This window comes from Sceloporus occidentalis, unplaced genomic scaffold, assembly GCF_023333645.1.
Source record: "Sceloporus occidentalis isolate IW3139 unplaced genomic scaffold, rSceOcc1.0.p SCAF_446, whole genome shotgun sequence".
In the NCBI taxonomy this organism is placed as follows: Eukaryota; Metazoa; Chordata; class Lepidosauria; order Squamata; family Phrynosomatidae; genus Sceloporus; species Sceloporus occidentalis.
The window spans coordinates 40,924-64,997 of NW_028317426.1; the positions used below are offsets into that span (position 1 = coordinate 40,924).

Here is a 24,074-nt window from a genome sequence, read left to right on the forward strand (position 1 = left end):
TCAATTCATAAAAAACATTACATTATATAGATGTCTTGTCTATATAATGTAATGTTTTTTATGAATTGAATACTTGTAAAATAAATAATATATTTTATATAAGGGCTTGTGTGCAACTCCCCTTCTTTTCTGTGAGGTGTACAAATATGTAGTGTTTCAAGTTTATTTAGATATCTTGGGCAGGACCTCAAGCTGTGTGTTGTAGGTGACCGCTTAGGGGATCCAGTAATTTCAAAAGGCATTTCCCCATCTCTGAATGAGAAGAGGAGTGTTTTTTAAGCACTGTGCATGATGTGAGGTATACCAGCAACATTTCAACTTTGAAGTCACCAGTGTCTTTTGTATCAATTTCTTTCTTCCACACAGCGTGAGTGTATTTCAATCCATGTTGGACAAGCTGGAGTTCAAATTGGTAATGCATGCTGGGAACTCTACTGCCTTGAGCATGGAATCCAACCACATGGTCAGATGCCAAGTGACAAAACTATTGGTGGTGGAGATGACTCATTCAACACATTCTTCAGTGAAACTGGAGCTGGAAAACATGTACCTAGAGCAGTGTTTGTAGACCTCGAATCCGCAGTTATTGGTATGTAGTAAACCCATCACATGCACATTGAAAAAATAACATTAACACATTTTTGGAATAATGTTTCAAAGGCATAGTTCATAGACTATTATGGGATGGCTGTCACATGCCCAATTTGTAGTTTTTACATTAGATTACATTTATTTATAAAGCGCCAACAGATTCCGCAGTTTTGCATTGCAGACAGAATCAGTGTATCTATTGGCCATCTTAAATTACTAATCAACTCTGAGTACGTCAAAGCTTCTTGGTGTGGAAATTTTTGAAGAGGAAAACTAGAATAAAGTTTTCTAATTTATTCAATTGTTCTAGACAAGAGTTCCAATTGTTTAATGGCTCAGTAAAGTAGATATAGACTGAGTGTCTCCACAGAGACTCAGATGAAGACATTCAAAAGACAATAAGAGAAAATACAGATGGTGCCACACACCATTATTGAAATTACTCACACAGTAGAATTATACTAAACCAGACTCAAGTGCTAATAATTTTATATCAATCCAGACTACCGTAATATGCACAGCTACCCTGGCCCTTCTTGCTGGAGAAACCTCCCAGTGTTGGCCCTTCGTAATAAATATTCAAGTATAAAGGTTAAAACCACATTCACCCTCAGACTGATCGATTATGCCATTGGCCAGTCGGGTATTATGGCAGGTGTGAACCTGGGGCGGTGTTTAGGTGCGGTATTTATTTTTTTGTCTCTCCCCAATCACACATACCTACACCTCTTTCTCTCGATAGTCATTTTGGTCATTGCCATGCCATTTACCCTTGCACACCATACACTAACATACATGCTCTAACGCTTGATGGCAAAAGGACAGGCAGGGCAAAAGAGTACACTAAGTTTTGTGGAAATTGAAATGCTGATCAGGACTAATCTGAGTGCAGCATATACATGCCAATTGGTCCTTAAAGCCACATACGCATTGTATGTAACCAATGTTCCATCTAATTTTTCTTAGTTGGTGTGCGCAGAAAATGTCTCTTGTGCAAAAATTTTCACAGAGCAAAAATTTTGTGCGCACAATATCCGTGCCACATAAAGTTTCCCAAAAAATATTGTTTTTGTATTTTTGGGGGAAAAACTGTTGTGCACACAATTTTTGGACGTGTGCGCTCTCTAAAAAGCTATGTGCGCGCGCACAGCTTAGAGGGAACACTGTATGTAACCCCAGTTTTGTTACCATTGCAAGTTTGAGAGTGCTGTGATTAGGGCTGCAACTAATGATTATTTTCATAATCGATTAGTTGGCCGATAATTTTTTCGATTACTCGGATAAAAAAATGAATGTAAATTTTTCATTTATTTAAAATAATTTAATAAATAAATGATGTTAAATACAATCTGCAAAATAAAAAAACTTTGATAAAATGCATTTCTTGTCTTTATTTCCCAACCAGCCCCCCCAATTTATGCACATTTGAGCTTGCCACGCTGCCTCCCAGGCATGCCACTCCACGCTGCCTCCCAGGCATGCCACTCCACTCTGCCCTCCACCCCCACATATGCCACGCTGCCCTCCACCCCCACATATGCCACGCTGCCCTCCACCCCCACATATGCCATGCTGCCCTCCACCCCCACATATGCCACGCTGCCCTCCACACCACATATGCCACGCTGCCCTCCACCACCACATATGCCACGCTGCCCTCCACCACCACATATGCCACGCTGCCCTCCACCACCACATATGCCACGCTGCCCTCCACCACCACCACATATGCCACGCTGCCCTCCACCACCACCACATATGCCACGCTGCCCTCCACCCCCACATATGCCACGCTGCCCTCCACCCCCACATATGCCACGCTGCCCTCCACCCCACATATGCCACTCTGCCCTCCACCCCCACATATGCCACTCTGCCCTCCACCCCCACATATGCCACGCTGCCCTCCACCCCCACATATGCCACGCTGCCCTCTACCCCCACATATGCCACGCTGCCCTCCACACCACATATGCCACGCTGCCCTCCACCACCACATATGCCACGCTGCCCTCCACCACCACCACATATGCCACGCTGCCCTCCACCACCACATATGCCACGCTGCCCTCCACCCCCACATATGCCACGCTGCCCTCCACCCCCACATATGCCACGCTGCCCTCCACCCCCACATATGCCACTCTGCCCTCCACCCCCACATATGCCACGCTGCCCTCCACCCCCACATATGCCACGCTGCCCTCCACCCCCACATATGCCACGCTGCCCTCCACCCCCACATATGCCACTCTGCCCTCCACCCCCACATATGCCACTCTGCCCTCCACCCCCACATATGCCACGCTGCCCTCCACCCCCACATATTCCACGCTGCCCTCCACCCCCACATATGCCACGCTGCCCTCCACCCCCACATATGCCATGCTGCCCTCCACCCCCACATATGCCACGCTGCCCTCCACCACCACATATGCCACGCTGCCCTCCACCACCACATATGCCACGCTGCCCTCCACCACCACATATGCCACGCTGCCCTCCACCACCACATATGCCACGCTGCCCTCCACCACCACCACATATGCCACGCTGCCCTCCACCACCACCACATATGCCACGCTGCCCTCCACCACCACCACATATGCCACGCTGCCCTCCACCCCCACATATGCCACGCTGCCCTCCACCCCACATATGCCACTCTGCCCTCCACCCCCACATATGCCACTCTGCCCTCCACCCCCACATATGCCACGCTGCCCTCCACCCCCACATATGCCACGCTGCCCTCCACACCACATATGCCACGCTGCCCTCCACCACCACATATGCCACGCTGCCCTCCACCACCACCACATATGCCACGCTGCCCTCCACCACCACATATGCCACGCTGCCCTCCACCCCCACATATGCCACGCTGCCCTCCACCCCCACATATGCCACTCTGCCCTCCACCCCCACATATGCCACTCTGCCCTCCACCCCCACATATGCCACGCTGCCCTCCACCCCCACATATGCCACGCTGCCCTCCACCCCCACATATGCCACTCTGCCCTCCACCCCCACATATGCCACTCTGCCCTCCACCCCCACATATGCCACGCTGCCCTCCACCCCCACATATGCCACGCTGCCCTCCACCCCCACATATGCCACGCTGCCCTCCACCCCCACATATGCCACGCTGCCCTCCACCACCACATATGCCACGCTGCCCTCCACCACCACCACATATGCCACGCTGCCCTCCACCACCACCACATATGCCACGCTGCCCTCCACCACCACCACATATGCCACGCTGCCCTCCACCCCCACATATGCCACGCTGCCCTCCACCCCCACATATGCCACGCTGCCCTCCACCCCCACATATGCCACTCTGCCCTCCACCCCCACATATGCCACTCTGCCCTCCACCCCCACATATGCCACGCTGCCCTCCACCCCCACATATGCCACGCTGCCCTCCACCACCACCACATATGCCACGCTGCCCTCCACCACCACCACATATGCCACGCTGCCCTCCACCACCACATATGCCACTCCGCCCTCCACCACCACATATGCCACTCCGCCCTCCACCACCACATATGCCACTCCGCCCTCCACCCCCAGACATGCCACTCCGCCCTCCCCCCCTTTACCTCTAATTGCACCTTAAGTTAACTTTATTAAATTAATTAAATTAACCCTCAGTCCTCATTAAATTAACCCTAAATACTCCATCAACCACAACTACCCTGAATTAACCCTAAACACCCCATTAACCATAACTGCCCTAAATTAACCCTAAACACCCCATTAACCCTAACTGACCCTAAATTAACCCCCACCTCCCCTAATTTTCAGCAGCTCAAATATTAATTTTATACTTAGATGAGTGTCACTCAGCCATGTGGTTCTGGGAGAAGGAAGGGGCGGGGCCAGTTGTCACAGTGATTACAGGGAGGGACTGGTAAGTAGGAACTGCTGCTGTGAGTCACTGAAACGGATTATATAATGAGGGGTATTTTTCAGAGTGTTTGCTCTGAAAAAACCCTCATTTTAAAATCGATTCAACTAATCGATAATGAAATTCGTTGGCAATGATTTTCATTATCGATTTTATCGATTAGTTGTTGCAGCCCTAGCTGTGATCTACAAAGACAATATGGAATCTCGGGCCTTGTTACACTATTCCTTGATTAAAAACACCAATGCAAAAATAGCGAAATATGCCTAAACTGATGGTGGGAGAAGTTTGGGTTTTTTTGTACCTTGATCTAACCATACTGAAACTGGCCCAGCCTCCTTTATCCTCATTTTTAAAAAAAAAAAATTTTTATTAAGTGTGTATATGTATAGACACTCAATGGCCACTTTATTAGGTACACCTGTTACCTTCATTTTAATAGTAGGTTTATTTGAACAGTGAGAGACAGAATAAAAACAGAAAAAATCCAGAATAACACATTTCAAATAAATTACAAATTGATCTGCGTTTTACTCCGTGAAATAAGTATTTCACCCCTTAGCAAAACATGAATTTGTACTTGGTGGGAAAACCCTTGTTGGCAGAGGTCAGACGTTTCTTGTAGTTGGCTACCAGGAGGGATTTTGTCCCTCGGCTCCCTCCACAGACTTTCTATGGGATTAAGGTCTGGAGACTGGCTAGGCCACTCCAGGATCTTAATGTGCTTCTTCTTGAGCCACTCCTTTGTTGCCTTGGCCATGTGTTTGGGTTATTGTCATGCTGGAATACCCATCCACAACCAATGGTATTCTTGAGGTCATAGGCAGCATTCATCCTCCTCCTCCAAACACAGCAGGTTGAGTTGATTCCTAAAAGCTCAACTTTGGTCTCATCTGACCACAACACTTTCACCCAGTCCTCCTTTGAATCATCCAGATGTTCGTTAGCAAACTTCAGACAAGCCTGTACATGTGCTTTCTTGAGCAGGGGGGCCTTGCAGACCCTGCAGGATTTCAGTCCTTCGTGGCATAATGTTACCAATTGTTTTCTTGGTGACTATGGTCCCAGCTGCCTTGAAATAATTGACAAGATCCTCCTGTGTAGTTCTGGTCTGATTCCTAACCGTTCTCATGGTAATTGAAACTCCACTAGGTGAGATCTTGCATGGAGCCACAGACCGAGGGAGATCGACAGTTATTTTGTGTTTCTTTCATTTGTGAATAATCGCACCAAGCTGCTTAGCGATGGTCTTGTAGCCTTGTGTAGGTCTACAGCCTTGTCCCTGACATCCTAGGACAGCTCTTGGGTCTTGGCTGTCTTGAAGAGTTTGGAATCTGATTGCTTCTGTGGACAGGTGTCTTTTATACAGGTAACAAACTGAGATTAGGAGCACTTTCTTTAAGTGCTCCTATAGGCATGTGGTGCAAAAAGGTCTTATAAGATAAATTTGAAGCTGGGACTCCAACCAGGGCCCTCTGCAAGGTGTAAAATCCTACAGTAGAGGTGCCTCTATGTCTACTTGATCCACCACATGCCTATATCCCCTCCTAGATGCTGGATTCTTTGATATGCTAAGTGACCACTAGCAGTCAGGAAAACCATTTCATATCCTGGTCATATCCAACGCATACGTTGATAATACCCATATTATATTATATTATAATACCCGCCTTTTGTGCGTATTTAGAACGGGGAAAGCGCACCCTACAAAAAGAATACAAATATGGTGGTTCAACTAAACTGTTTAGAAGGAATTGTGAAGTCTGTGATATTCAGTCATAGGTAGCAAGTGTGACATATCTAATTTACAAGAAATTCATAAATGCAAGAATTATTGCTGTGGCGAGCACAGGAGGGACAATAAAATGAAAATAAGTTATTTTGACTGATATGTTTCCACAACGCAAGGGGAAGGTCACTTATGGTTCCTATAGGTACACCTTTCCTCCGCTTATACCACCTCTGGGACTGCTTGAAAACTCGAGATGAGCTGGAAAAGGTATAAAGTTAATGGAAGGAAATTGGTCAGTGTGCTTACTAGTAGGGGCCGAGATCTAATTTTGAGTAAGTCGCCATCTTTCCTTGCCGGAGCTCTACAGACAGAAAAAATTTTACTTTACCATTCAAGTGAGTAGTTAGGTTTTCTGTAATTTCTCCTTTTTATTTTATCTGTTTGGTGCTAATCATCAGCTTTTTGTATGCACTGTGACTTTTTTTGTTCATAATAAATATTCCTTTATTAAGTTCTGCCTTTGTCTGGTAAAGACTCATGTTACCTGATGAGACCATTTCATTTTTAATTTGAAATCACATAATTATTGTGTTATTATTATTATTATTATTGTTTTATATAGCGCCATCAAATTCTGTAGCGATGTACAACGGGTAGACCGGACATAACAAGTAGCATGTAATATAACAAAATGACTAACAGACAACAGGTGAGGAAGGCCCTGCTCAAACGAGTTTACAATCTATAGGGATTTAGGGTGTATTACACAATAGGTAAAGGGTAAAAGTGCCAGTGTAAGGGATGGACCAGCCACACTAGTGAAAGTATTGCAGGAGAGGGACTACGGAAGGTGAGCTAAAAGTATATGGGAGGGCGTTAATGTGCTGTTGTAAGCGTCCTTAAAGAAGTGGGTCTTGAGGAATTTTTTAAAGGAATAAAGGCTGGGGGAGAGCATTCCAGAGGATAGGGGCAGCCCTTGAGAAATCTTGTAAGCGGGCACGAGAGCTAGAAATCAAAGGAGAGGATAAAAGGAGATCATTGGATGAGCGGAGAAACCGGTTAGGAGTGTATTTAGAGATGAGTGAGGAGAAGTAGGGAGGGGAACCGCAGTGAAGGGCTTTGAAAGTAAGAGTGAGGATTTGGAAATTAATCCTGAAGTGCACAGGCAGCCAGTGAAGAGACTGAAAGAGGGGAGAGACGTTAATAAAGCGATGTAAGAGGAAGATAAGTCTGGCAGATTGTGTTTGAAGTATATTGTGTGAGGTTTTTAGTCTAATTTGCTTGGTGGACCAAGGCGCCCCATTTATAAATTGTCTTGTTGGTGGCAGTGTTATATTAGTTATATCATTATAATTATTTAAGGGTGGATATTTCTATCACTATTTCCGGTCTAGCACAGACAGTGAATTTTAACCCTTTTTCCACTAGAACAAAGTCACACACACGCTTGGGGTAGGGTGCGTTCGTGACACTGAGTAAAGTGCAAATCAATTTATAACTTATTTGGAATGTTATACTGGATTTTTTTGTTCTGTCTCTCATTGTTCAAATAAACCTACCGTTAAAATTACAGACTGATCATGTCTTTGTCAGTGGGCAAACGTACAAAATCAGCAGGGGATTTTTTTTCCTTCACTGTAACCCCTTGTTACAACCAAAGTATGCAGAATACCATCTCTGAAAGAACATGTCGAACCTTGAAGCAGATGGGCTACAGCAGCAGAAGATCACAACAGGTGCCACTCCTGTCAGCTAAGAACTGGAAACCGAGGCTACAATTTACACAGACTTGCCAAAATTGGACGCTGGAAGAATGTTGCCTGGTCCGATGAATCTCGGTTCCATCTGTGACATCCAGATGGCAGGGTCAGGCTTTGGCATAAACAACTTGAAAGCATGGATCCATCCTGCCTTGTATCAACGGCTCAGGCTGGTTGTGTAATCGTGTGGGGGACATTTTCTTGGCTCGCTTTGGGCCCCTTAGTACCAATTGAGCATTGTTTAAACGCGACAGCCTACCTGAGTATTATTTCTGACCATGTTCATCCCTTTATGACCACAGTGTACCCTCTTTTGATGTCTACTTCTAGCAGGATAATGCACCACAAAGCTCACATCTCCAACTGGTTTATTTAACATGACTTCACTGTACTCCAATGGCCTCCACAGTCACCGGATCTCAATCCAACAGAGCACCTTTGGAATGTGGTGAAATGGGAGATTTGCATCATGGATGTGCAGACGACAAATCTGTAACAACTGCGTGATGCCTTCATGTCCATATGGACCAAACTCTTTGAGGAATGTTTCCAGCACCTTGTAAAAAATATGCCACGAAGAATGAAGGCAAAAGGGGGTCCAATCCGTTAGCAAGGTGTACCTAATAAAGTGGCCAGTGAGTGTATATTTGTGTGTGTATTAAATATAGATCAGTGTAGGGCTGCAACTAACGATTATTTTCATAATCGATTAGTTGGCCGATTATTTTTTCAATTAATCGGATAAAAAAAATGAATGTACATTTTTCATTTATTTAAAATAATTTAATAAACAAATGATGTTAAATACAAACAGCAGAATAAAAAAAACTGATAAAATGCATTTCTTGTCTTTATTTCCCAACCAACCCCCCCAATTTATGCACATTTGAGCCCAGGCTTGCCACACTGCCTCCCCGACATGCCACACTGCCTCCCACATATGCCACACTGCCTCCCACATATGCCACTCCACGCTGCCTCCCACATATGTCACTCCACTCTACCCCCACATATGCCACTGTGCCTGATACGCCTTATACCCCCTGATACACCACTCCATCCTCCCAGACATGCCACACTGCCCTCCCCACATATGCCTTATATACCCTATATGCCTTATACCCCCAGATATGTCACTCCATCCTCCCCAGATATGCCTTATACCCCCCAGATATCTCATAGTCCCCTCATAGAGTCACAGACCTGTTCACAGCACACTGACGCCATACGTTTATAAATAAGTACTGGGTTAATCTTCACTGCCCCCAGGATTTAGATTCCCCTTAGTCTGCCCCCCTTTACCTCTAACTGCACCTTAAGTTAACTTTATTAAATTAATTAAATTAACCCTCAGTCCTCATCATTAAATTAACCCTAAACACCCCATTAACCATAACTACCCCTAAATTAACCCTAAAGACCCCATCAACCACAACAGCCCCTAAATTAACCCTAAAGACCCCATCAACCACACCAGCCCCTAAAGTAACCCTAAACACCCCATTAACCACAACTTAATAAATTTAGGCTCATAAAACACATATGGACACTCTTAAGGCAGAGCCCTAGCCCCTTTCTGAGAATAATCACTCAAGATGTTGATATTTAAAAGTTTTTAAACAATTTATTAATACTTCAAATAATTAAAATTTTAAAAAATAATAAACACTTAAATAAGATATATTAGTCCATGATATATAGATATATATAGTCCATGACTTCCTCAGCCAGTGCAATGAGCTTCCATCATCAATATTGCCTTTTTATACTAAAATCCAGTCCAAACTCTTAAAATTCTCAATAGTCCACAGCTGTTGTTTTCGTTTCCTGTGTCCATATATGGGCATACAGTTTCCTGTATTGCGCATGTGATATAAAAAAAAACAAAAAACCCCGGCAAGTATTTAGCTAGGGCCTTACGCGCTGTCCGGAAGCCTACGTACATCACCAGGGTGTGCTCCTCCGATAACTGAACCCTCTATCACCCTTCGGATATATCCTGTTGTTTTTATGAAGGCCTCTACAACCTTCGCGCTGGTCCTCCTGACCCACCTTCCCCTAGTGACTCAGTGGCCATTAAATCATATCTGGATTCTACGACACGGAAGACGATTACTGCGGAAGAGGCAGCTCTTCTTGACTCCCCGATCGCTGTGTCAGAACTCGAGTTGGCACTCAAGTCCTCCCCCTCTGGAAAATGCCCCGGTCCCGATGGGCTTCCACTGCATTATAACTCCGAGTTCAGGGACATTCTAGGCCCTCACTTCGTAGCTGCCTTTAACTCTATCTTAGGGTTTGGTCATGGACCCGACCCCCCTCTATCAGCCTCCATCGCTCTGATCCCTAAAGAGGGTAAGGATCTAATGCAGAAGTTACCGTTCTATATCACTGTTGAACACAGATTTGAAATTGTTCGCCAAAATCCTCGCCAACAGGATCAAACCTTTCATGTCATCGTTAGTACATCCAGACCAGACTGGCTTCATCCCGGGCCGGGAAGCCAGGGACGGCACTATCCGAGCTCTCGCACTTATACATTCTGCAAAACACACCTCTACCCCGACTATTCTCCTTTCCACTGATGCCGAAAAGGCCTTTGACAGGCCTTTTATGCTGGCCCGCATGGGCTTCAGCCCTGGTCTCCTGGCTTGGATTCGGTCTTTGTACTCCACACCCACGGCTCGCGTCCGGGTCAATGGCTTTTTCTCTGACCCTTTTGCTACTTGAAATGGCACCCGTCAGGGTTGCCCATTGTCCCCGCTACTCTTCGTTCTCTCCCTTGAGCCCTTCCTCCAGACCGTCAGGATGAATTCGGATATTTGTGGTCTCCAGATGGGGAACACACACCACAAGGTTCTGGGATACACCGACGACCTTATGTTTGTTATCACCCGTCCACGGATCACCCTCCCAGTTCTCCTTCGGGAGTTCTCGACCTATGGCGCTCTTGCTAATTTTAAACTTAACGCCTCTAAATCAGAAATCCTAAATGTTAATCTGCCCCAGGAAGTGTCTCTTTCCTTGAGGACATCCTTAAGGACCTGGCTATCTTGGGACCTGGCTATCTCCTGATTTCTCCCAGCTTTTCCATTACAACTTTTTGCCTTTACTGGAGACTCTCCAGGCTGATTTACTCTCCTGGAAGAAAATGGCAATCTCCTGGACTGGCCGGATTAACACGATCAAAATGAATATTATGCCCTGTCTTCTGTATCTCTTCCAGACCCTTCCCATCGCGATACCTCCCTCCTTTTTTGATGTGCTACGGTCTGTCTTCTTGCGATTTGTGTGGGGTTCGCGGAATCCCCGTGTTCGCTTTGCCACCCTGATCCTCCCTAAATCTGAAGGTGGCCTAGCTCTGCCCCCGCTCTTACTACAGAGTTTGCCACCTGCTCCGGGTCTTGGAGTGGTCCCACAGCCCTGCCCATAAGCAGTGGGTGTCCGTTGAGACGACCTTGCTTGGCCTCCCCGTGAAGGGCTTACCCTGGCTCTCGATTCCAACGGCTCGTAGACTATCCCTACCTCACCCTTTCATCCGCGCCTCGACGTCTGGCATCAGATCATCTGGAAGACACTGCTCTCTTCTGTTCCCTCTCCGTTGACCCCAAATTAGGGACAACCCTGATTTTCCCCCTGGAATGGACGGCAATCTCTTCCCGGCTCTGCTGGGGGTTCGACGATCCGCACCTTTCTGTGCATAGGCTGTCTTAAGCCCTTAACTCAATTGACTGCCCGCTCGCCTCCTTCGCTAATGGATAGGTTCCGCTACGCTCAACTGTGAAGCTTTTTCCGGTCCCAGCCTCGAAAACATGCTATGCTGAGAGACTACACACGATGTGAAGACCTCTGCCTGGCTTCTACGCTCCCGCCGCATGGCATTTCCAGGTTGTATAGCCTCCTTCTTGAGGCCTTTCATACGCTCCTGCCTTCGTTCATGGGGGGCTGGGAGTCCGAGCTCCAGACCACCTTCTCAGTTGAACAATTGGGGAAAATCTGCCTCCTCACTCATGGCTGTTCAGGAGTAATGGGGACCAGGAAATGTCCTATAAACTGTTATCCCGTTGGTACAGGCCCCCGAGCATAACTTCCACTTACCGCCCCGATGTCCCCAACAGGTGATGCGATGCCACCCCAGGCTCCCTCCTTCACCTGTGGTGGCACTGCCCGCGCATTATCCCGTACTGGACTTCTGTACACTCGCAGATACAGCACTTTATGGACAGGACCATTCCGTTCACCCTGGACTTACTTCTTCTCCATATACCTTACTCAGAGCGTTGGTTCCGGAAGTCTGTGGTCCGCCACCTCCTGACTGCGGGAAAGGCACTTGTCCCCCTGCATTGGGGCAGCCCTACACCTCCTTCTTTCCAGAAATGGTTCCTCCGAGTGGAGCAGATACGAATTTTTGAGGAATTGTACCTATTGGCTACCAGAGATACAGGTTCGCCTGGTTCTGTTGGCTGGAGTTTGTGTCTGGTCCTTTTATCTGTCCCCTCTTGGATTAGATACTCCCCCCCCCCACTGGAGTGCTCCCATATGGGTGGTGTTGCCGTTTCTGTCTCTTCTCTTCTTCTTTGTCTTTCTAACCCCAACCCCCCCCCTTTTTTTTTCCTTCTTTTCGGCACACTCGTATCAACCTGCGTTCTCTGCTACCGCTGCTTCGACACGTTCTCTCTGGCTGCTTCCTCGTTGCGCAATGTTTCTATCATCAGTTTGGAAAGCACACCGTGTTGCTCGCTCGAGCTACCAGATGTTCGGCATTACTACTATTGCAATCTGTGTTATGCACTGTATGGAGAGACCTCCTGGATATTGTGTATTCTTTCCTTGTACCCCCCTCCTCCCTTTTTTCTGTTCCCCCTTCTTTGAAATGCCAAAAATACAAATAAAAAACTTTGATTTACCCTAAAAAAAAAAAAATCTTTTATTTTTCCCCCTCTCAAACATTTTTCGTTGTTAAAGTTTCAAAGTGTTTTTTGGTGTTTGGTATTTGGAACGGTAGCCGATACTCAATAATCACATTTTCGATACGAGTAGATCTGGAAATAGTAATTTAAAAAGCATCATACTTAAAAGATATTAAACAAATAGTTGAAGTATGTATTATAAAATTGAAATACACTACTGTGACAGAATGACCTGTCATACAAGGCCCAAAGGTAGTCAGAGATGGCTCCAGCCTGGCTGCCATACAAAGATTGCACAGGCAGGAACTCCATTGTGTAAACTAATCCCATTAACAGGATTGCTGCCAGGGGGAGATTCAGTGGCTAAAGGGGATTAGAGGTTGGGTTGTCTACATGTACCTGTTTATCAATGTTGATTTATGTTAATTAAGTTCTGTGGATATATGAGTCTTATGTTTTACATCAATAAACTGTTCATTCCTGCTGTACTCAGTTCAAGGTAGTTGTGTCTACTTATTGGGTACACATAGCAGGGTTCCAAGGTGCGCATGCTGACTGGTGCTGGAAGTGATTCCGGGGACAACAGGAGGATAGATGTGGGTGATCTCTGGGAGTTACTACAGCTCTCTTGGTGAGCCTGTTACACTACAAAAGAAACATAGTAAATTATATAAAGGACCATTTAAATGTACTGGGGGATTTCATAAAAAAAGTCAAGTATAAAAATTCAATAATCAGGAGAATTGCTTAAAAACATTTTCATAAAATACATTATTAGATAAAATGGCACAACTCAAAATCCGTGTTTAAACCAGTCGGTTGAAGTGTGTTAAAAGTATAAATAAAACGCATTTCTTCTTTCCCAAGGGTTTGATTAAAATCTCTACCTCTTTTATTTTGTATGACCTTTTTTAAGGCTAAGAAGGTCAAACCCTTGGGATCACACTTATGTTTAGGGCTGCACCTAACGATTATTTTAATAATCGATTAGTTGGCCGATTATTTTTTCGATTAATCGGATAAAAAATGCAATTTTTTAAAATTTAAAATAATGTAATAAAAAACTTACAATTTACACTTTCATCTCTTTATTGCAATGGCCTCTCTCTATTCACCTTCTTATTTTACTGACATAATAATAAAAGAACCCAAACACAGTGTTTCTCAAACTAGGTTTTAATACAAAGTTATTAGTAAATATTAATTCATATGTTAACTATTTTTCATATTTAATAAAAACAGAAAAACACCTTGTTTATATGTTCTTTTATTTACCAAACTAGTTATGCACATCTGACCCCCAGCTTGCCGCTCTGCACCCATATATGCCTTATACCTCTTATATGCCAGAGATTCCACTGTGCCCCCGATATGCCTTATACTCCTTATATGCCAGTGATATGCAACTGAGCCCCCCGGTATATACCTTTTACCCCCAGATATGTCTTATGCCCCCTGATATGCCTTATAACTTCCAATATGCCACTCGCTCCCATTTATGCTTTATACCACCCTATATGCCACTGTGCACCCTGATATGCCACTCCGCTCCCCATAATTGCCCTGCACCACCCTGAAATTCATTATACTCCCTGATTCACCACTCTGCCTCTCCCAGATATGCCACTCTGAAATTCATTATACCCCCATACACCACTCTACCTCCCCTATACACCACTCTAACTCCCCCAGATATGCCATTCTGCCTCCCTGAAATTCATTACATCCCCATACACCACTCTGCTACCCTGAAATTCATTATACCCCCCATACACCACTATAACTCACCCATACATCACTCTGCCACCTCCCCCCTCCCATACACCACTCTGCCTCCTCCCCTTCTCCCATACTCCACTCTGCCTCCTCCCCCTCCCATACACCACTCTGCCTCCTCCCCCCTCCCATACTCCACTCTGCCTCCTGTCAGCAACGGAGGTTCACAAGACACCAGGGAGCCGGGTAGAGAGGCAGAGTGCCGTATGGGAGGGGGAGGAGCCAGAGTGGTGTATGGGAGGGTGGCTCCCATACACCCCTCTGACTCCTCCCCCCTCCCATACACCACTCTGCCTCTCTCCCGACTGCCTGGTGTTTTGTGAACCTCCGTTGCTGACAGGCACTTTCACTGCAGCTTCATAGAAGCCTCAGCGTAAGTGAAGGGCAGTAACGGAGGCTGTCTGTGCACATCGTGCAGACCCTCACCGGCTGACAGAGAGGATGATCCTCTGCAGAAGTTGTCTGTGCGCATCGCACGGACACCCACCGGCCGACAGTGAGGGGAATCCAGGTCCCCTGCAGCGTTGCGGGGGATCTGGATTCTGGTGTTATAATCCGATCTCTGTTTGAGGTCGGATTATATAAAGAGAGGAGTTTTTCAGAGCATTTGCTCTGAAAAAAACCCTCTTTTTATAATCGATAAAAATCAATTCGACTAATCGATAATGAAAATCGTTGACAACAATTTTCATTATCGATTATTATCGATTTTATCGATAGTAGTTTCAGCCCTACTTATGTTTAATTTTAAAATGCAATGACACTATGTTTTTCAAACCCATTCCGTATGTTCCGGGTATGTTCCTGTATCCTTTGATTAAGCGGTTGTAAGGATCGTCTTACCAGAAGGAATCCGGGATGCAGGAAAGGAACACGCTTGCTCAGTACAGGACACGCACAAGGGGCCTGAGATGGATAACAGGGCACTTGGCGGTGTTGCTGTAAGCACGGGTGATCAGGACAGCGCCGTTAAGCAGACCAGGGTCAGGATACCGGAGGTTCTCAGAGTCGTTAGGAAAGCCAGGGTCAGGATACCAGAAATACACAGGAGCCGAATGGAAAGCCGAGGTCAGGATGCCAGAGATACACAATAACCGTTTAGCGGACCGGGGTCAGGATGCCAGAGATACACAAGTCGTAAGAATAGCCAGGGTCAGGATTCCAGAAGTTCACGATAGCCGTTGAGCAGACCAGGGTCAGGATACCAGCAATAGTAACAAGATACAGGAAAAATACGAGGGGCTCAATAGGTACGGAAGCACCAGTACAACTGAGCACCGGTGGATAGGTTAGAGAAGTTTAAATAGCCCGGGGAGGCGTTCCCCGGCGTCCCTGACGTAACCGCGCCCACCGTCGCCATAGCGACGCAGCGGAATCCAGGCGGCGGTCAGCCGCATAAATATTCATGAAGCGGCCGCGCGTGCGAGCGGCTGCTTCATGTAGCAGGGAACGGTGCCGGCGTTTCTGCCGGGAGGATGGAGAGGAACTTCCCCGCGTCTGCCAGGTAAGTGCCTTACAGGATCCCCCCGCAAGACGCGACCTCTGGGGGCGTGGAGAACCCGGCTTGAGAGGATGCAGCTTGTGGAATCTGCGAACACAGACGGGGGCATGCACCTGATCTGCCGGTTCCCAGGTTCTTTCTTCTGGGCTATACCCCTTCCAGTGTATCAGGTATTCCAAGTGTCCACGATGGATCCTGGAGTCAACAATCTTTTGTACCACATATTCCTCCACCCCATTGATGACAACAGGAGCAGGCGGAGGAGGTACACGGCCAGGAAAGGGGTTAGCTACCCATGGCTTGACTAGAGATACGTGGAACACGGGATGGATCCGACATGTAGCGGGCAGTTTCAGCTGCACTGTTACTGGATTGATGATCCTGGTGATGACATAAGGACCGATAAACTTGGGTCCTAATTTTTTCGATGGCACCTGCAGGCGTAGGTTACTTGTGGACAACCAGACTTTGTCACCGCAACGGTAGGTTGGTGGGCTGGATCTATGACGATCTGCATATAATTTGTATGTTTTACGAGCCTTGCTCAGGTTCTCTTTCAGGGTTCGAAATTGTCTGGCAAGAGCGGTGACTCGGTCCGTAATTCCAGGAACCGTAGGTCCGGTGGGTAGGCCCGGAATCATGGCAGGATGGTAGCCGTAATTTGCAAAAAATGGTGACATTTGTATGGAACGTTGTTTTTGGTTGTTGTAGGTAAATTCCGCAGAGGGGAGGAACTGGAGCCAGTCAGTCTGGAGGTGAGTGGTGTAACATCTCAAATATTGTTCCAATATTTGGTTTAAACGTTCTGTTTGACCGTTGGTTTGAGGATGAAAGGCCGTGGACAGCGTGGGACGAATGTGCAAATTTCGACAGAAGATCTTCCAGAAGCGTGATGTGAATTGTACCCCCCGGTCAGAAGTGATGGTCTGTGGTAGTCCATGGAGCCGAAAAACGGTATTCAGGAACAAGGTGGCCGTGGTCGCTGCTGAGGGAATACCAATGGTGGGAATAAAATGTGCCATCTTAGTAAATCTGTCTACCACCACCATTATTGTGTCGTGTTTCTTTGAGGGTGGTAGATCCACAATAAAGTCCATAGAAATTTTCGACCAGGGGGCCGATGGGATAGGTAACGGGCGGAGGAGGCCTACCGGTTTCTTGCGTGTGGTCTTGGTCCGGGCACAGGTGGTACACGAGCGGACAAACGAGGTAACGTCTCGATCCAGTGAAGGCCACCAAAAATGACGTCGGACGAGATCTAGGGTCTTCTTAATGCCCCCATGTCCAGAAAGGAGGGAGTCATGACAGGTTTGTAATACCCTTAGACGGGCCGGTCGTGGTACAAATATCATGTTACGGTAATAGAGAAGGTTCCTGGTACGACGGATAGGAAGATGTGTTCTTGGTATTGGCACGCCGCGGGATGAAGTACGGATGTAGTCCATAAGGGGTGGTTGATGAGTGAGAAACAAATTGGATGGGAGAATGGTATCGGACTGACTCTTAGGGTGATGTGAAGTAACTGGTATTCGGGACAAGGCATCTGCTTTAATATTTCGGGATCCAGGGCGGTAGGTGATGTGTAAATTAAATCTTGTAAAGAAGAGAGCCCACCTTGCCTGTCTCGGGCACAACCTACGTGCAGAACGGAGATACTCGAGGTTCCGATGGTCGGTATAAACCGTCACGGGGTGTATGGTACCTTCAAGAAGATGACGCCAAGCTTCTAGTGCCTGCTTGATGGCCAACAATTCTCTATCCCCCACACTGTAGTTCATTTCTGAAGGGGTGAGTTTGCGAGAGTAATAGGCTACTGGGTGTAGACTCTGTTTTTCTCCATGTCTCTGAGATAAGATTGCCCCTACGGCTACATCCGAAGCGTCTACCTCCACATAAAAGGGTTCAGCAACGTTAGGTTGGATGAGAATAGGAGCCGTGGTAAAATACCGTTTCAAGATGTCAAATGCCTTCTGAGCGTCAGGTGACCATGCGAAATGAGAGGACTGGCGAGTAAGTCTCGTGATGGGTGCGATGACATGAGAGAAATTTCGAATGAATTTGCGATAGTAATTCGCGAAGCCGATGAAGCGCTGGATCGCTTTTTTATCAGAGGGTATCGGCCATTCCAATATTGCTGACACTTTCTTAGGATCCATTTGTAGACTCCCCGGCGTGATAATGAACCCCAGGAATTCTACTCGGGAGGATTCGAATTGGCATTTCTCTAGTTTAGCATAGAGATGATGTGAGCGTAGGCGTTTGAGGACCAGTTTAACCTGGTACCGATGTTCAGACAAAGTTGATGAGAAAATGAGGATGTCATCCAAATAGACTACCAGGAAGATGTCAAGGTAGTCCCGGAACACGTCATTTAGGAAATGTTGAAACGTCGCGGGGGCGTTACATAAACCGAAAGGCATTACGAGGTACTCAAAGTGTCCATAGCGACTTCGAAAGGCGGTCTTCCACTCGTCTCCCTCCCGTATGCGAACTAGATTGTAAGCCCCCCGGAGATCAATTTTAGTGAAGATGTGTGCATCTTTCAGTCGGTCCAGAAGTTCAGGAATAAGGGGCAACGGATATCTGTTCTTTATAGTGATTTTGTTTAATTCACGATAGTCGATGCAAGGGCGTAAACTGCCATCTTTTTTTTCTACAAAGAAGATTCCTGCACCGGCGGGGGAGGTAGACGGACGAATAAAACCCTTGGCTAAATTTTCTTGGATATAGTCTTTGAGGTAACGTAGTTCAGGTTCCGACAATGGAAATATTCTGCCAAAGGGAATGGGAGCTCCTGGGAGAAGATCGACAGGACAATCATAAGTCCTTTGGGGAGGAAGAGAGTCGGCTCCCTTCTTATCGAACACGTCGCTGAATTCTGCATATTGCTTGGGGAGACGTAGGACCGGAGAAGAGGATGAATCGTCAGGGAGTAGCAGGAGTGATTGGCGATTGGAGAGACAACGAGTGCGACAAAAAAAAGATTGGAAGGAGAGGGTGCCTGTGGCCCAGTTTATCGTAGGATTATGAAGCCTCAGCCAGGATAGTCCGAGAATAATTGGGAACATAGGTGATGGGATCAAGTCAAAGTTCAGATGTTCCATATGATTATTTCCCAGTAGTACCTGGAGTCGTGGTGTTTCTTGGGTGATGGGTCCAGAGGATAGCGGAGTGCCATCTACCACTTGGATATGTATTGGAGCTGCTTTGGTCAATGTTGGTATGTGCAATTGCTTGGCAAAGTCTTGATCCATAAAGCAGCTACTGGCACCGGAGTCAATGATGGCAGACACTGTAGTAGAATTACTGGTCCACTGCAGAAACAAAGGAATGGAAAGGTGAGGAGACCCGTCTCTAGGAAAGGAACTCAAGCAAACTGTAGTATGTGTGGGCTTACCCTTAGGAGGGCATCGAGGACAGGAGTGGATCAGATGCCCGGTTTCACCACAGTATAGGCACAGATTGTTCCTCCGACGACGGGTTTTCTCAGCTTCGGATAGTGGGCCGCGTGCCAATCCGATCTGCATCGGTTCTTCCGGAGGGGGCATGATCGCTGGTAATTGGAGAGGAGGAAGGGTAGGAGCCGTAGGAGCAGTATGAGCCACAGGAGGGAAGTGGCGTCTCGGGGCAGGAACGGCTGAAGCAGCGCGTTCCAGGCGTCTTTCCCGAAACCTGCGGTCAAGCTGGATAGTCAGATATATTAAATCCTCTAATGAATTGGGGATACCCACACGGGCCAGTTCATCCTTTAAGCTCTCGGATAAACCCAGACGGAATTGGTCCCGAAGTGCTGGTTCGTTCCATGTACTTTCAAAAGCCAGGCTCCGGAATTCTGTGACGTATTCCTCCACAGGCCTTTTGCCTTGGTGTAACGCACGTATGGCTGCTTGTGCCGAGGTGGAACGAAACGGGTCATCAAACAAGGTATCCATAGCATGACTGAAATCAGCCCAGGAATTCAGGACGGAGTTATTAGTGTGAAGCAAATGATGGGCCCACAGTTGGGGTTCACCAGAGAGCAAGGAGATCACAGTTCGTACTTTAACATGGTCAGAGGCGTACGTTCTAGGTTGTAGTGAGAACAGGATCTGGCAGGATGTCATGAATGTGCGATAACGAGTTCTGTCCCCAGAGAAACGTTCAGGTAAAGGCACCTTAGGTTCAGGAGCCGTAGCACCGATTTCCTCCATCACCGGGGGCGGAGCTGTTCCCGAAGGGGATCCCCCGGAGGCAGGTAGATTTGTCTGGAGTTCCTGAAGTTGACGCTGCATGTGTGCGTGGCTAGTTTGGAGGTCTTGAAGAGAACGAGTAAGGGAGGCAATTTGTCCCGTGAGAGCCGAGAGTGCGTCAGCAATTCCTGCGGATTCCATGTTTGGCTCAGTTGTTCTGTAAGGATCGTCTTACCAGAAGGAATCCGGGATGCAGGAAAGGAACACGCTTGCTCAGTACAGGACACGCACAAGGGGCCTGAGATGGATAACAGGGCACTTGGCGGTGTTGCTGTAAGCACGGGTGATCAGGACAGCGCCGTTAAGCAGACCAGGGTCAGGATACCGGAGGTTCTCAGAGTCGTTAGGAAAGCCAGGGTCAGGATACCAGAAATACACAGGAGCCGAATGGAAAGCCGAGGTCAGGATGCCAGAGGTACACAATAACCGTTTAGCGGACCGGGGTCAGGATGCCAGAGATACACAAGTCGTAAGAATAGCCAGGGTCAGGATTCCAGAAGTTCACGATAGCCGTTGAGCAGACCAGGGTCAGGATACCAGCAATAGTAACAAGATACAGGAAAAATACGAGGGGCTCAATAGGTACGGAAGCACCAGTACAACTGAGCACCGGTGGATAGGTTAGAGAAGTTTAAATAGCCCGGGGAGGCGTTCCCCGGCGTCCCTGACGTAACCGCGCCCACCGTCGCCATAGCGACGCAGCGGAATCCAGGCGGCGGTCAGCCGCATAAATATTCATGAAGCGGCCGCGCGTGCGAGCGGCTGCTTCATGTAGCAGGGAACGGTGCCGGCGTTTCTGCCGGGAGGATGGAGAGGAACTTCCCCGCGTCTGCCAGGTAAGTGCCTTACAGCGGTCTTGTTGTTCTACCTATATACTTTAATCCACATGGGCATATTAAAAGATAAATTATGCTTTTGGTAAAACTTCTCTTCCCATATCCACATCTGGTATAATCCTCATTTTGCTACCATTATTGTTACAGTTTAGGCAGTTTCCACATTTGTGGAAACCTTTAGATATATTAAATGGGTTAGTTCCTTTTCTTTGATCTTCTACTTCGTCTTTAAAATCACTTTTTACTAAAACCTGCTTTAAATTCTTTGCCCCTCTACATACAAAATTGGGTTTATGTGGTAAAAAATTCTTTAAAATTGAATCTCTTCTTACAATCCTCCTGATTTGTCTATTCAAAAATAAAAGGGATAACATTTTCCTGTTTAGATAGATAGATTCTTGTTCTGTTTGGATTTTATCAATTCTTTACATTCCAGCGTATTAATCTCTTTTCTTGTATTGTCTAGATCTCTCTTGCATACAGCATTGCAGACTATAAAAATATCATTAATGTACCTTCTATAGGTAACCAGGTACTGCTCCCAACCTTTTAAAACGTTTTCTTCCCATAATGCCATAAATAAATTAGCATAGCTGGGAGCAAACCTGGTCCCCATAACGGTACCTTCTAATTGGAGATAAAAATCATCTTTAAAACGGAAATAGTTATTTTTTTAAATCAATTCTACACCCTCTAAAATAAACTCCACCTGTTCTTGTTCCATTTTATTTTCAGATTGTGTTAAAAACTTTCTTATTGCTCTTAGCCCTCCATTGTGTGGAATATTCGTATAGAGAAACCTAACATCGCTGGTGACCAACCAATAGTTTTCTTTCCATTCTATGCTTTCAAGTATCTGGTAGGGCTGAAACAACTAATCGATAATAATAATATTATCGATTAATCGAATCTATTTTTATCGATTATAAAAATTATAATCCGACCTCAAACAGAGATCGGATTATAACACTAGAATCCAGATCCCCGCAACGGTGCAGGGGACCTGGATTCCCCTCACTGTCGGCCGGTCTCTCAGTTCCGTCTCTCTCCCACCCTCCCATACACCCCTCTGACTCTTCCCCCCTCCCATACATCACTCTGCCTCTCTACCCGGCTCCGTTACTGACTTCATAGAAGCCTCAGCGTAAGTGAAGGGCAGTAACGGAGGCTGCCGGTGGGGGTCTGCATCGCACAGACAGCCTCCGTTACTCACCTTCACTTACGCTGAGGCTTCTATGAAGCTGCAGTGAAAGTTCCTGTCAGTAACGGAGCCTGGTAGAGAGGCAGAGCGGTGTATGGGAGGGGGGAGGAGTCAGAGTGGTGTATGGGAGCCACCCTCCCATGCACCACTCTGGCTCCTCCCCCTCCCATACGGCACTCTGCCTCTCTACCCGGCTCCCTGGTGTCTTGTGAACCTCCGTGGCTGACAGGAGGCAGAGTGGAGTATGGGAGGGGGGAGGCGGCAAAGCAATGTATGGGAGGGGGAGGAGCCAAAGTGGTGTATGGGAGGGGGAGGAGGCAGAGTGGTGTATGGGAGGGGGCAGAGTGGTGTATGGGAGGGGGAGGAGGCAGAGTGGTGTATGGGAGGGGGGAAGAGGCAGCGTGGAGTATGGGAGGGGGGAGGAGGCAGCGTGGAGTATGGGAGGGGGAGGAGGCAGAGTGGAGTATGGGAGGGGGGAGGAGGCAGCATGGAGTATGGGAGGGGGGAGGAGGCAGAGTGGATTATGGGAGGGGGGAGGAGGCAGAGTGGAGTATGGGAGGGGGAGGAGGCAGAGTGGAGTATGGGGGGAGGAGCCAAAGTGGAGGAGGGGAGGAGCCAGAGTGGTGTATGGGAGGGGAGGAGCCAGAGTGGTGTATGGGAGGGGGAGGAGCCAGAGTGGAGTATGGGAGGGGAGGAGCCAGAGTGGTGTATGGGTGAGTTATAGTTGTGTATGGGGGGTATTATGAATTTCAGGGCATATAGGGGGTATAAGGCATATCGATATTAGGCATATCAGGGGGGCATAAAACATATCTGGGGGTAAAAGGTATATCAGGGGGCTCAGTGGCATATAGGGGGTATAAGGCATATCGATATTAGGCATATCAGGGGGGCATAAAACATATCTGGGGGTAAAAGGTATATCAGGGGGCTCAGTTGCATATCACTGGCATATAAGAGGTATAAGGCATATATGGGGGCAGAGTGGCAAGCTTGGGGTCAGATGTGCATAACCGGGGGCAGTTTGGTAAATAAAAAAAATTTAAACAAGGCTTTTTTCTCATAGTTTTTATTAAATATGAAAAATAGTTAACATATGAATTAATATTTACTAATAACTTTGTATTAAAACCTAGTTTGAGAAACACTGTGTTTGGGTTCTTGTAGCTTTTATTATTATGTCAGTAAAATAAGAAGGTGAATAGAGAGAGGCCATTGTGATAAAGAGATGAAAGTGTAAATTGTAAGTTTTTTATTACATTATTTTAAATTGAAAAAAAAATATTTTTTTTTATCCGATTAATCGAAAAAATAATCGGGCAACTAATCGATTATTAAAATTATCGTTAGTTGCAGCCCTAGTATCTGGAGTACGTTGATGGTATCTTTCAGATACGATTTTGTGGTTTTTACTATGGGCTGTTGCAAATGGTCAACGCACTCTACTTGACATTGAGTTGATCCCTGAGATGATAGGCCTCCCTGGAGGGTTTGTGTCAGGACTACCCGCACAATGGCACTCACCGCAGGAGTTATTCTGCCCAATCCCCTGATACCAAAGGAGGGGCCCTTAGTAACAGAGAACCAGGACTTAGAGGATCCCAACAGTAAGT

At 46.8% G+C, this 24,074-nt stretch overlaps 1 pseudogene; it reads left to right on the forward strand.

Annotated features, from left to right (window-relative positions):
* The first annotated feature begins 363 nt into the window (after positions 1 to 363).
* Positions 364 to 24,074, forward strand: part of LOC149271928 (tubulin alpha-1C chain-like) — a 29,395-nt pseudogene continuing 5,684 nt past the window's right edge.